This window comes from Rattus norvegicus, chromosome 5 (genome assembly GCF_036323735.1).
Source record: "Rattus norvegicus strain BN/NHsdMcwi chromosome 5, GRCr8, whole genome shotgun sequence".
In the NCBI taxonomy this organism is placed as follows: Eukaryota; Metazoa; Chordata; class Mammalia; order Rodentia; family Muridae; genus Rattus; species Rattus norvegicus.
The window spans coordinates 168,625,255-168,636,165 of NC_086023.1; the positions used below are offsets into that span (position 1 = coordinate 168,625,255).

The following is a 10,911-nucleotide window of genomic DNA, read 5'->3' on the forward strand; positions in this document are numbered from 1 at the left end:
ACAAAAGAAACAAGAAACAGTGTGTGGACAGCCTTCAGGTTGGGAGAAAGCCTTCACCATGTGCTCACCCCGTGGGGGATTAATACTGAGAATAGATTTTGATTTCTTTTAAATCTCAAAGCTCTTTGCTGGTTGCACCCCAAGTCCCTATTATGGTGGCTTCAAAGACAATGGCCCCCAGAGATTTCCAGGTTTGAATACTTGGTCACCAGGGAGTGGCATTGCTTGAAACTAGGAGGTGTGGCCTTGCTGGAGGAAGTAAGTCCCTGGGGGTGGGCTCTGAGGTTTCTAGAAGCCCATGCTAAGCCCAGAATCTCCCTCTTCCTGCCGCCTTTGGATCTGGATGTCGAATGCTTGTCTGCCTGTGCACCACCCTGCTCCTTGCCACAAGGAAGCCCCAATTAAGTGCTTCCTTTTGTGAGTTGCTGTGGTCACAGTGTCTCTGCACAGCAGCAGAACACTGCCTAAGATGCCCGTCAAGGTGCAGAGTGAGATTTCCTGGGAGCAGCTTCCCAGTCATGTCTTGAAGACATCATCTAGCAGGAGCTGTCTTGGGCCTCTGACTTACACTGGTCCCATCCCCTCTTCTGTGATTTTTTTCCCCTTGAGCCTTAAGCATCCGGGTTGTGCTGTAGACATAATAGCTGAGGCTGGGCAAGCCATGACTGACTGTTCTCTGCGTTCTGGGTTGTCAATCACTGCAACAAAGCTGAGGGAATTTCAGGAGGCCCCACCCCAGGAGGTAGAGCTACAGACAAGCAGTGGCTGCATTCCTGATGGATTATCTAATCCCCAACACTTAGCTCCAAACATGGGCAAGTATGAGCAACACCAAACGGACTCAGTAGGTTTTAAATATGTGCACATCTGTCTGTCTGTTTCTCTCTCTCTCTCTCTCTCTCTCTCTCTCTCTCTCTCTCTCTCTCTCTCTCTCTCTATCAAACTGAAGGGGAGCAGGGAGCCAGAGGTGTTGGAGGAGGAGAAGGAGGAGGAGGAGGAAGAGGAGGAAGAGGAGGAGGAGGTGGAGGAGGAGGAGGTGGAGGTGGAGGAGGCAGGAGTAATGAACACTCAGTACTGCTGTATAAAATTCTCAAGAATAAACAAGTTAGAAACAAAGAAAGATTCAGAATGCAGCCAGCAGTCCCAGAAGCTCCCTCTTCTGATGCAGAGGCAGTCACCCAATTTGTTTCTGGGGAGTTCTAGAATTCCCCAGAACACTGACTGGAACACCGGAGGTCCATGATGCCTGTAACCATGGACTGCAAAACTCGAAGAAGAGGAACTGAATCCTTAAGTTGCACCTGGCAGAGGGGCAGGAATCTGTGAAGGCAGAGGGTTAAAGCCTAAGAAAAGCTGCCTTCCATCCCCTCTCCATCCAGTACACTCCCAGGGAGGGGAACAAAGGCAGTCTGTCACCTTGGAGCTCAGCCCCACCTCTCTGCTCAGGTGGTCTAAGCCGGTCAGCTGGCCTGCCTCCCTGTGAGCCTCCCCTTCACTCTTTCTCCATTCTCGGGTGTCTGGACTCAGGCAGGCCTTGGCCTGTGAAGACTAGTTACAGTCTTTCGGGTGTTAGCACTGTGCTGGAGTTAACACAGAACAAGGAAAGCCATTAGCAGTGTGTGTGTGTGTGTGTGTGTGTGTGTGTGTGTGTGTGTGTGTGTGTACATGTGCGTGTGTGTTGAGTTGCTATTAGTAACGAGGGCGCTCTGGTTCCTTTCTAAGGACGGAACCCAAATGGGCTTTTATAGTAGAATATGAAAGTGCTCCTTTCTGTTCCCCATCCCCTGTCAGGCCCACCTGGCTCCATTGCCCATTTCTGCAACTTCAGGTGCAGCCTTGCAAGACGCTCATGACGGAACGGTTCCCACAGTGTGACTGCGTTGTTATGCCTCTGCCCTCAGGAACTTGGAGCTCCTGGTTTAGAATTGTTATGGAGAAAGACAAGGAGAACGTTCTCATTTCGAGAAACCCAGGAGAGCGCGCTTCCTTCTCCTCACCTCACACCTGTGATACTTGCTCATACTGGAGCCACCGGATACTTCCGGAAGGGAGGATGAAGCCCAGGGAGGCTACGCCTGCCTCCCCAGTCCCCATGCCCAGGGGGAGCGCTCTCGGTTTGTGACTGCACAGCTGGCCTGTGTTAGATCCTCTGTCCTGTCGCCCACAGCTCCCTGGGCCCTGCGGGGGGTGTGGGGGTGACTGCCAAGGACCCATCTGCAGAAGGAGAATATCACACATTCCAGCATCCAGCACCCTATCCCGCCTCCTTCCCATGGCTCCAGGGCCTCGCTCCGGTGTTTGCTTATATATTTATGAGCCCGGGAATTGCCGCTTCTGGCACGCTATTTACTTAACAATCTAACAGTAATTGTAGGATAATTGTGCTACGATGAAGGAACAGCCAGGGTCTGTGCAGTAAGTGGATAATAAAAACTAGGGTTTATGGGTTCTGCTACTGGGAAGATTTACAGCCTTAATATTACCTTATGTAACTCACGGCTCCCAGTTCTGAACTGCCTGGGATTTGCGCAGAGACCCTCAGCCCGCGGATGGTGATCAGGAAATAGGAAGAGAGAAAGTCATGCGTGGGGTTGGTTTCTTCTTCCCTCCGCCCCCAGGACCACGATCGGAGACTCATAGCCTCTCCTTCGTCTTGGAGACAGAGAGGAAGCCGAAAACAGCTCTGGGTGCCATGTATTTTGCTTTCTGGTCCTGCAGGGCCATTGGTCGCCAAATTGGTTGCCAAAATCAATGGTCAGCACACACTGCAGAAGCATTGATTTTCCTAACACCCTGCCTCCCCAAGCTCTGGATTTTTTTTTTTTTTTTAACAGAGCCCTGAGCCCGGGAAAAGGTTTTCCTGGCCTGTGAACCATTTCCAACGTCTTCCTGATGCTAAACCAGAAGTGTGGAGTCATTGAGTCAGTCTTCCCCTAGCAACATGAGAACCAGCAGGCACAGTTCCAAAGGAGGCTACTCTAGGGCCAATCAGCAACCTTGACCCCTCGAGGGTCTGTGTCACGTGATTGACCTGGCACATCTCAGTGCGTGCGTGCGTGCGTGCGTGCGTGCGTGCGTGCGTGCGTGCGTGTGTGTGTGTGTGTATGTGTGTGTGTTGATGGTAGGAGTGGGGGGCAAGTAGAAAGTGGAGGGAGCATCTGGAAGAAGGAAGGACATGCAGTGATACTGCTGAAATCCACGAGGAGGTGCAGAGCACAGCTGGGAACACAGCTGTTGAATCTGGGGCACGATGATTGGGGCGTCAAAGTATCAATAGGAGTGCGTGATAGACCCAGTGAACAGCGTAAAGTCCAGGGCTCCACAGTGACAGATGTGTGCATGGGTTGAGTGGGAATCAAACCTCCCCGCTATAATGAGAATCCCACCGGCATAGAGGGACGAGCCAGGAAGTCACCGGGGTCCTGAGTCAGAAGTGAGGGCTGCCTTGGTCAGACTATTTTTTTTTTTAAAGATTTATTCATTTATTATATATAAGTACACTGTAGCTGTCTTCAGATACACCAGAAGAGGGCATCGGATCTCTTTACAGATGGTTGTGAGCCACCATGTGGTTGCTGGGAATTGAACTCAGGATCTCTGGAAGAGCAGTCAGTGCTCTTAACCGCTGAGCCATCTCTCCAGCCCCTTGGTCAGACTATTGATGGTAAACTGGAGTCTTCTTCGAATGTTATCTATAATTACAAAAGCAAAATATTACAGTATAGAGAAGGGCGGAGCCCAGCCTTGAGCAGGAGACTCAAGCTGGAGCCAGAATGGAGCACCGCATGCCTGATGCCCGTCGGCCCGTGAGGGAGACTGACACTTACCAGGCAGCCTGGGTAAGGCAGGGCATGCTGGGCTGATGTCAGGAACTACAGGCATGCTTAGAGGAGAGCAGTTGACAAGGCTCTGTGCCGGACTCTGAAAGTGGGAGACTGAGAAAGAAAACAGCATAAGAAAAGCTTCCGATGGGAGAAGCTGGAAAGACAGGGAAGCCCAGTGCAGTGTGAAGATCTGGGTGAGTCTCAGGGGCAGGGTGGGAAGGATACAGAACCCAGAGAGGTGCACTGTGGGCAGCTGTGGAGGGATGGGACAGGGTAGTATGAGACCTGGATTCTTAGTGTGGCAGGGCTGTGTTTCCTGGCTGATGATTGGTGACTCTCCTGGTGGGTGGTGTGCATTCTTATTAGCCCATGCTAACAACGTAAGCGTCTAAAGCGTCTGACGGAAGGTCTATGGGAGGCCTCCGAGTCTCCTCCAGATGTTTCCGTAGCATTGAAACCAGGGCCAAATGGAAAGTCTGAACGGAGGAAGCTGGCAGTGTCAACACACAAGCACAGTGCAGGCGGAAGAAGATAGCTCTGTGGTTCTCTGGTCTCAGAGGATTGAGAGTCGTGAGGTGGATTTGAACCACCGCATTAGATGTCTGTCTGCAGAGAGCAGACTGAGCAGATGCATGTGGACCAGATGTGCCTCTGACACCAGTGAGCCTCAAAGCAGCCAGAGCAAGCATTTCAGGCAGGTGGCCTTACACATTGTCCAAGAACAGGATGCCCAGGGACTGTCAGTTAGGTCTGAGGATGCTGGCAGCTTCCTTGAAGGGACAGCCTGCTCAGTGTTAAGCTCTGAGCCCCCTTCTCCAATGGCGTTTATTTTTTACCCGGTCTTCTTGGATGGGGGAAGTGGAAGGGACATAGATCCTTCCCTGAGCAAAGGACAAGTGGCTGCTATCTGTGGAGTAGCTCCCCTGTTCCACAATCCCTGTGGCTGTGGGGGACAGGCACAATTTCCTTTTTGCTTTTTCTTTCCTTTCTTGCTTATACTTTCCCCTCCGGCTTATATTCTCTGGGTTTGTAGCCTGAAAACTTCCAGACCTCTGCAAAATGAAGTCCCACAGAGTTCCCATGAGGTACTCATAAAGTCTCACAAGGTACCATAAAGTCACCCAGGAGGTCTCCATGAGGTCCCTGTGAGGCACCCATGAGGTCTGCACAGGACCCTGCTAAGGTGCTCAGAGGTCCCCATAAGGTTCTGTGGTCTCTATTGGCAGAGGTGAAGACGCCAGCGTCTTATTGGGGGAGAGGCAGGTTCCTGCAGGTGTTGGCTTATGTTAGGTTAATCTTATCATAGGAGTTCCCTGAAAACATCCCTGGTGGCTCTCCTGACACTTCACATGAGGATCATCTGGAATTCTCCAGCCCTATTGAACAGCCATCCTGATGCTGGGTTCTCCCTTGTGTATCCAGAGAACACATTATGACACTAGGCTTCCCAGGAACTTCTGAGGCCTCTGGGACATCAGCCAGGAGGAAGAGCCCAGTGTTCTAAGCAGACTGGGGACTCTTGGCTGTCATCTCAGAGATGACCAAACCTCTTCACTCCCTTCCCTCACTGATGTCTCTGAACTGAGGGACTGAATACTTCAGAGCAGGGTTCTTGATCAGGAAACTGAGGCCTGCTTTAGTTTGCAGGGGTGGAGAGTGGGGGCCTCTGAGCCCAGGACTTGCTGCTGTGGTGATCAGAGGAAGCCTAGGCAAGAGTCTCATTGGGTACTGAGGGTCATCAGAGTGTGAGTCCATTCTTCAGACACGTGAGTTGGGCGTGGATGAGTGTATTCTGTCTCCTGTTCCTTAGTGAGCAGTTATCCTTCAGACCCTCCTCCGTGGCCAGGGACTCTGACTTCAAAAGCATCACAGTATATGAGACAGATGTGTCCATACACTCATACACTCAGTCAACAGACATTCATTGAGGACCTACCACATGCCACATGCTATTCTATTCTATGGGTATCTAGAAACCAAAGGTGTCGGTGGTGGTGGGTGCAGGTAAAATGTCACAGCAGATGTCTAGGCAGTAAGATTTAGAGTTGGTTGAAGTGTCCTCACTATTAGAGTATACAATGTACAGTCCCTGTGCACAATGTGACGTAGGCAATGTGGTGCTGCCAGGGCAAAAGAAGGGGCCATCTGGCTGCAGGGTGGGGGCAGAATAGGAGGGAATGATGGGAGGGTAAGGGGTGTAAGAGTGTGTCTCAGTCAGAGTTCCTATTCCTGCACAAACCCCATGACCAAGAAGCAAGTCGGGGAGGAAAGGGTTTACTCAGCTTACACTTCCACATTGCTGTTCATCACCAAAGGAAGTCAGGGATGGAACTCAAGCAAGGCAGGAAGCAGGAGCTGATGCAGAGGCCATGAAGGGATGTTACTTACTGGCTTGCTCAGCTTGCTCTCTTATAGAACCCAGGACCACCAACCCAGGGATGGCACCACCCACCATGGGCTGGGTCCTCCCCCCTTGGTCACTAATTGAGAAAATGCCTTACAGCTGGGTCTCATGGAGGCATTTCCTCAAGGGAGGTTCCTTTCTCTGTGATAACTCCAGCTTGTGTCAAGTTGACATACAAAACCAGCCAGTACAGAGAGTGCCAGAAACATTGTTTCCAGAATAATTTACTTTCTTCCCTGAGTAGAACTCGGAAGTCTCTGGTCTGGATTCTGTCACCTCCAGAACCTTGCTATCTGGATTGAGATCTAAGGGTCTGTGAAGCCTCTGCTGGTTCTGGTACCTAAGCCCTTGGTCCTGGGCTGCAGTGTGACCTTAGGAATCAATTGCAAAGAACAAAGAAAGAAGATGATGCCACTGTTGTGGTGACACAGTGGAGGACCTGATGTCAGTTGAGACAAGCAGGCTGGTGGACAGCTACTTATGCAGACAGCACCTGAGATAGACCCACAGAAGCCGAGAACAGAATGGCAGCTGTGGGGCTAGGGGAGTTACTTTCCAGGGGACGGAGTTTCTGTTCATATAAAGTGAGCTCCAGAAGTCTACTCCAATTCAGGGCTTGATACCAGTGAAACCTTATTGGCCATTTTAATATGTGTTGAGAGATTAGGTGCTGTGAGTGCCCCCCCCCACAAAAACATGAACCCAGACACACAACACATGCAACACACAGGCACACACATGTATACACATGCATAACTGCATACACATATGCACAAGACACATACATATGCACACAGACATGCACATACACACACACAGAACCCCCCTTTATTGATGTGCAGACAAATACAGAGAGGCACAGACAGCAGACACATGTGCACATGTCTATGTACCCCATGTAAGTTTGGGGGTGATGGCTGCCTTCCTCACCCTGGACATGATGTCAGTAAAAGTTGTGAGACACAAAGCAGCATCACTTGTGTCAACCTCAACAAATAAAGAAAAACCCAGGGTGTATGGAACAAAGATTTTTGTTCTGAAACACCAGACCCAGCCCTCCTGTTGTGACACTAAACTTCACCCCATGGTGCCTTCACTCACCCAGTTTCCGTCACTAGACCTTGGTGATCTTTGGCACACAAACATTATCTGGAGAACTTCTCTGAAAGACGGGTTGATGGCGTCATGCAGCGCACATCGGTCTCTGGACCCCTCAAGATGTATATACGATATGCAACCCCCACCCCACACTTTTCAGTGCTTAGGGATCAAATCTAGGTCCCTTTGCCTGGGGAGTTAGCCCTCCGTGCCCCCAAGCTACAGCCTTGCACTGTTTGCTGAGTCAGGTCTCTCTGGGCAGGACTGAGCTCATGTCTGCCATCTTTGTGCTGAGTCACAGGCCAGGGCCATACCTGATGTGGCTGCAATAGCAGCTGTTATAGCACTGCATCTCAGGAACACAGAGGAGGTTTTCCCACAGCACCCTTGGCTAATGCCGGAGCCCTGTGCCGACTCACTCTCCCTGCTGAGAGTCAGGGTCCACACCAGGCCATCCGCCGTCTGGTGAAGTATGGTGGGCTCTCCAACTGAGGGATAGTTGACTTCACTCATGCTGCTCACAGCTGAGTCCGTGCTGGGAGATCTGGGGATCACGGAACAGCCTCCCTGCCCCTACCTCCTCTGTCCCGATTCCCCCCATGGTGTGACTGCAGCCAGCTCATGGGATCTCTCCAGCCGGGTGTAGATTCAAGTGTGTCTTAGGGTTTTACTACTGTGAACGACACCAGGACCAAGGCAAGTCTTATAAAGGACAACATTGAATTGGGGCTGGCTTACAGGTTCAGAGGTTCAGTCCATTATCATCAAAGCAGGGGCATGACAGCATCCGGGCAGGCATGGTGCAGGAGGAGCTGAGAGTTCTACATCTTCATCTGAAGGCTGCTAGGAGAAGACTGGCTTCCAGGCAGCTAGAATGAGGGTCTTATTAATAGCCCATACTTACAATGACCCACCTATTCCAACAGGGCCATACCTTCTAATCCTGCCACTCCCTGGGTAGAGCATATACAAACCATCACAGGGTGGGAGGGTGCTGTCACCTAGCCTGGCTACCTGGCCCAAACCACATGTACAAACTAAGGAGCAGGGACAGATTTCACAGAAGACCTCTGTGGTGTGATGGACTGCTACAGAGCGGGCATGAGCTCCCTGCAGTTGTAGCCTGTGGCCGATTACAACTGTGGAGAGCCATTCTCCTGAGACTCTGGAGGCCGGAGTCCATTAAAGTGTCGCAGGATGGGCTCCCTCTGGAGGCTCTGGGGGAGGCTCATCCTACTTCCACCAGATCCTGGTGGCTGTGGCTCCTAGATCCATCATTCCAGTATCTGCCTCTGTCTTCACCTGGCCTCTTCAACTGCCTTCGCCTGTGAGTCTCAAGCAGTCCCTGTTTACTGGGGCTGGGCTCTGAGGCCCACCAGGACAATCTAGATGACCAACAAGATCTTTGACTCAGTTAAAACCGAAATGGTTCTGAGTATTGGGAGCCACCATTGAGCGTACCTCAGAATGTGTGGAACCTTACAGCTGAGCCTGAGGCGGCTGCCTGTAGCAGATGGATTGTTCCTAGACATTGCATGCAGCCCTGAAAGTCATGACCTTCTTCCTGAAGGTCATGATTTTCCTCTTCTGTGGATCATACCCTTCACACTGAACCAATAGCTGCTGAGTGAGAAGGAACTCTTGGGAAGCAGGGTCTAAGCCTACAGAGAGGCTGGTGCACTCACAGAACATGCTTGGTCTACAGCCTTGTGGTGGAGCAAACTGAGTGGCTCAGAGGCTGGACAGCCGCTGCTGGCCCTGGGGCTGGTTTTCTGACCTAGAGAGGTTCACCTTACTGTGTGGGTCTGAAGGTGCAGGACAGAGAGTTGGCTTGGGGACCAGTCTGGGCTAACAGATGGAGTCTGCCGCTGTACAGTGTAGTACAGGGTCTCACTAGCAGGATGGTAAGCCAGTGAATCTTGCGGGAACTCTCTCTGTCTCTGCAAACAGCTTGTGTGTCCACCGTGCCCCTTCAGTTTCCTCTTCCCGAATAGGGACAAACCTGTGTGGTGTCTCGACTACCAACCGAGGGGTTTAGGAAGGCAAGTAGCCTCTCTGTGGGTTCCGGATGGAGTGAAAGTTTTTACCAGGATGTGCGGTGGGGAGGGCAGGGTGGCTTCCAGCTGGACATGTCTGTGCCCGCTTTGGTTCCATTTTCCATCTCATTTTCGGGATTTAATGCTGGTTATCAGAGAGGTATGGCAGAAGGAAGAGAATCACTTTCTGTGCAGCAGGAGGCTAGAGCCTCCAGCGGCTGCCCCTTGGTATCTCCACTGCTGGGGAAAAAGGAACCAGGGACCTCTGGCTGGCAGGAGCTTTGTCCACAGTTGGATGGGCATGTGTTTCTAGCTCTTCCTCAGAGGGATTTTGTTGGCTTTTTCCCTCAGAGCAAAGAGGGAGAGACAGCTTCAGAGCTGGAGTTTCCAGGCCGCTTCCCTGTGTGTGGCACTCAGGCCTGTCTGTCCGTCTGTCTGTCCTTCCTTCCCTCCATCTTCCTCCTCTTTCCCCTCTTCTGAGGATTCTCATCTTCTCTTCCCTCATTTCTCCTTTTTCTTCCCCAGCTGGCTACTTTCTACCACAAGATACTCTGTATCCTGTGTTTTGTTTCTAAGTCCAGTCCGCAAAGCTCTCTAGCACGGGGGCCCACCAGAGCTATTTATCAGTGTGTGGTCCATGACTGCTGGCTCTCTCAGGGCAACGTGAATCCAGCCATTCCAGGAAGGAAGGAAGGACTTGGGGCTAAGTTAGATCAGGTCTGGGTCTGAACTTGCTACAGGCCTACGCCAAGCTGGGGCCAATTTTCAGCCCCCCCGAGAGGCTTCTTTTCTCCTGCCTGCCCAGCACCAGCTCATGATCTCTGTGCTCCTTCACACAGGAGCTCCTTCAAGGTTCAGCACAATGCCCACCCTGCCGAGCACAGAACACACAGCTTTCCTCCGTTATGTAATAAGCCCGATTTGGGATCTCCACGGGAGTCTCTTTTCTTGAGAGCCATTATGTCTTTAGGGGTCAAAATGCCCTCTACCCGGGATGTCCTGTCACCTGCCCTGTGCTCAAATTTAGCTTCAGTGCTCTGTGAAGCCGCTGCCGGTTACCAGCCTGCAAACGCCATTGCTGAAAAGCCTCCCTCAAGGGCAGAGTTCAGGGGACAGTGGGCACTCCATGAGCCCGGGGAGATGAAGAAAAGGACATGTTCAGAGTGAATTCAGCTTTTGAGAACCTGGTCACCTGAGCTCCCTCATGACTGCACACCTCCGTGGGGAGGCAAGACCCTGTAGAACCGAACAGCACTCAGTAGGCCGTGCCCTCTAGAATCTCCTGTGCGAGGCAGGGTGCGAGGCGTGGGTGCGGGGCGGGGAGAAGGGGGAGTCAGGTCAGGGGCGGGGCCAGTGGCTGTTTAATGAGCAGCACGGTGATGCAGCTGGGTGAAGGATGGATCCTCAGAGTCTAGAGGAAAATCAAGCAGGCCGCGGGAGCTCTTGATAGAGTGCTCACTTCCTGCCTTCATGATTGATGTTTGAGCGACTGTAGAGTTAAGAGGCTTCCTGCTCCCAGGGAGCAGGTGGTGGTAAGTGGTTGTTATGG

The 10,911-nt window shown here is 51.8% G+C and overlaps 1 long non-coding RNA gene across 1 annotated transcript; it reads right to left on the minus strand.

Annotated features, from left to right (window-relative positions):
- Positions 1 to 1,082: 1,082 nt before the first annotated feature.
- On the minus strand, positions 1,083 to 3,100 carry LOC134479050 (uncharacterized). The gene is made up of 2 exons (XR_010052020.1): positions 1,798 to 3,100; positions 1,083 to 1,320 (listed from the first exon to the last, which is right to left on the minus strand). It is a non-coding gene; the product is annotated as an uncharacterized LOC134479050 (long non-coding RNA).
- Between the last annotated feature and the right edge of the window lie 7,811 nt (positions 3,101 to 10,911).